Here is a 4032-nt window from a genome sequence, read left to right on the forward strand (position 1 = left end):
AATATCGATAATGGTTTTTGAACGTTTTTCACTATTCTTCCACTGCCATCTATGCACAATTGTAGCGCAGCACGAGTCAAGTTCGAGCTCGAGACAATTTCTTATCAGCCCATTTGTTCTTTTCCTTAAGATACATTGTTTGACTATACATTATTATACCCTCGATCAGAGTCTCTTTCGATCTTCCCAGATAGGTCGGGAACACGAAAAAAGACTCTGGCAGCTGCCTCGACATTTCAGTTTCTTGGAAACTTACGATGGTTCATACTTTTAAATTACCATTTCCTTTTTTACTGAAAAATTTATAGGTTTCGGGCAGACAAGTTTTTGTAACAGACATAGGAAATACTCATGGGAATTTAGACAGTTAAAAATTGCCACGGTGTTGTAAATTTCAAAAATGCATTGATGACGCGTGGTGATTGACCGTACGCAAAAAAACAAAAGGCAGGTTTGACAAGTCGAAACTGGACTGACTCATCCAATTCTTTGGATGAGCGGCAAATCAAAGAATGTCGAGGCGGTTGGCAGAATCTTCTTTTCTGTTCCCGACTTATCTAGGAAGATCGAAAGAGACCGTTCGCAGGGTAACATTATTATTGTTGTTGCCAGAAAGGAAACAACAACAAAAAAAAACGAAACAAATACAAATGTCGTTGAGATAAATAAAGTTCAGCAGGTAACCAGGTAACTTACGAATGCTTGCTTATGGGGACATGGACATAGTTACACACCCGTACTGTGGGGTCCGCTCTTTTGTGAGGACTAGAAACAGGTCCCCACAAATAAAAGCCCCTTTGGACCATAAACTAGAGATGTTCTCATAGTGCAGTTTTGTGTTAAAAATACACACTGGTCCCCATAATGTCAAAAAATAGTGCGTAACTAAAAAGTTATTCTTTATTTTTTTTTTCTTTGAAAGGTGTAGCAGCTTAGTGGAAAAGAAAAAACTCACATAGTTTGTTCTGGAAAAAACGACTTTACCGTGCAAATACACACCACATTTGATCAAGCAGATACACACGGTCCATCTGTAATATTGTAATATTTATTCTTCTAACAAATTCTTCTAACAACCACAATCAAACAGTAATCTTGTTAGGGCAAACTCAGAAATCATACTGTCAACTCATTTTTTGTCAGGAAACAGTACATGTACGTAGCTCTGTTAAAATGGTGTTTGCACTGTACTGATGATGGAACTTGACCTTTTCAAAAACTCACTTGTCTCATAATTATGTACGTTCCCTGTTTCTTTTAAGAGCTGGGACACTTAATTAACGGCGCCCTTTAGTCATTACAATTTTTAGAACTTCACAAAAGCACCATATCAAAGGCGTTTTACTGTTGTCCTGTCAAATCTGTACAAAATCCATTCCTATATTACCTTTACTTGTACGTAAAATGTTCGTTCCCATTTGACAGGAAGAACCAACTGTATATGTATTACTTTTAATTTCTTGTGGCACTAAAGTTATCGAATGCACTATCCTTGGTTGTAGGTAGAAAATAATAATAATCATCATCATCATCATCATCATCATGGCGTCGTGTAGGTCGGACGTGTTCTAGCGAGCATGTTAGGACTTCGCCCGTTCAGAAAGTCGCCCAAGTTTGGAGCATCGTATAGCATCTTAAAAAGTACCTGGAGTGCTTTGCTAGTTGTCTAAATTATAATTGAGACAGAGAGGTGTCTTCAAACGCCAGGAATTCGAGAAGCTTTTTAAAATTTTAAACTTCTAGTTTGTGTTTCTTATCGGTCAGTGTAAAATGCAGACTGCAGACCAGGGGTAAAATGCAGACTGAGGTTATAATGTAACCTAACCTGAAAAACCCAAACCCTTTAGAAATGCTAACAGTTAAGTGTAATATTGTTTTAGGCCTAATTAGGCCTAAGGTTAGCATTTTTAAGGGGTTTGGGCTTTTTCAACAGTTACATTATAACTTCAGTCTGCACTTTACCCCTGGTCTGCAGTCTGCATTTTACACTGACCGGTTTCGTATTTGGAGATGGGTAGACAGCGAGGGTCGAGAGGTCAAACGAGGATCAAATGGACTGTGGAGATGAATGAGGCTTTACTGCAGTGAAAGAAGAAAGCGATACAGCTTACCAAGTGCGAAAATCCACCGCACCATTGAAACGGTACAAAGATCGGGTATATGTTGTTGATGAAGAATATGTGGGAAGACTTGGATTATCAGCACTTGGCGTTGAGTAGCCAAAACCTGCGAGATCATGCCGCCGCTCTGGAAAAGAGATGCTGCAAGTGATATTGTTAGTCGGGTGGGTAGGACAGAGAGAAGAGATCAAGTGCAAGAAAGCGAGCGTCTTAATACTAGTAATAAGCGAGCGTCTTAATACTAGTAATAATAACACAAGCGAAAAAGCTAATGAGCTGCGGCCGACAGAGATGGCGAATTTGCATACGGTGACAAGAGAAGACCAGTTATCACCTTCCGCTAACACCTTGACAGCAGACGAGCGTGAGCTGCTTGATAAATCAGCGCAGTTATTCGCACTAGTGCACACACGTGAGGGTGATTAATCCAACCGTGACATAGATACAAGGACCAAACAAAAGCCAACACAAAGTGAGCTGAAATCAATCGACAACGTCATTAGCAGTCTAATGGAGCAGAACACGGAATGTGCAGCGGAGCACCCTTTTGCGTATTTATGACTGGCTAATTGTGTCCTTTACTCAGTAGTGGTGGCATTCATGTTGCTGAAAGGTTCGAAAAGAGAAAGCAGGGATCGGACAGAAAGTCGCAATAAGGGTGAAAAGTGGAGGAAGAAATATCTGGAGAAATATCTGTTGGTGAAATAAGGAGAAAACTCTCAATCGCGACTTCTGAGCTGAGCAGGATTCGAGAAGATAGGAGCTTAACAAAGAAATGGAGGAAAAACAGGGCTCGGCTCCGGAAGGAATGTCATTCACTTTCTGCTACTTCGATTGTGAGTTACATTGAAAAGCAAAAGTCGCTGTTAATTTTATAAGAAAGATAAAAGCATGCTATGGTAGGAAAAGGAGACAAGAAGAAGCCAAAGTTCTGAACCGGCAGTTTAAGGGAGATCCTGGCCGAGTGTATGCCACCATAAATAAAGTAGTGGCCGATGACCCAGGCAACGATCGTCCGAAATACCGAGCGCCAGCAAAATCTGACCTGGAGAACGGAGTCTCAAGCATGTTTAACAGTGTAGCAGAGGCTGAAGGCTTCTGGAGAGCGCTATGGGAGGAGCGAGGGACTGGGAACGAAAAATCTGAGTGGCGAAAAATGCTATTTCTGACAGTTGTAGCCTGCGAAATTGGCAGAAATGGATATTTTGACGGCACGGACCAGAGGACTGGGTCCGGTTGTCTGGTGGGGATTATGGGTAATTTGTCGTACAAATAGTGATCCGTTAGGGATTTGAATCAGTCTAGGTTCAGCTTTCTTCGCCTACTTTGCTGGTTTCGGTCCGCTCTTCAAACATCTCATTCTTTTCGGTTTTTCCTCTATTTCTGGGTATGAAAGAATCAAGAATTCACGAAATTATTAAGCAGAACATTCGGCGTGTTCTAACTCAGATGTCCGAGTTGATTTCTTAAGTCTCAACACTTTGAAGCGCCCTGCTCACTGAGACTCCACGGGACAAACAAACAGAAATTAACGAATTCGTACCGCTGAGACTAGATTGGTCTTGAAAAGAAGAGCAACGAGGATCAGTATGAAGCCGCCACTAAGTTGCTGGAATCTTTCGAAGATGCGAAGCATAGCCTTGAATCAAACGATGTTCAGAAAACTCAGCAAGCCATAGAAGAAGCTGCAGGAAGGCAACGCCTGGTTCAAGATATCTTTAAAGGTGTATTCTTTCCTTTATTTTTTGATTATCACGTTGAGCAGCTTGCATGTTTGTCTATGCTTTATCTCAGTTTGCTATCCTTCGGATACCGAATGTCTTGATGAGTCAGCCTCGTATCTGAATGTGTGTGATCAAAAAATTGGAAGAAGATACGATTTAAGTCGATTGACACTATATGTAGTTCCGTT

The sequence above is a fragment of the Montipora foliosa genome, chromosome 11, assembly GCF_036669935.1.
Source record: "Montipora foliosa isolate CH-2021 chromosome 11, ASM3666993v2, whole genome shotgun sequence".
Classification (NCBI taxonomy): domain Eukaryota; kingdom Metazoa; phylum Cnidaria; class Anthozoa; order Scleractinia; family Acroporidae; genus Montipora; species Montipora foliosa.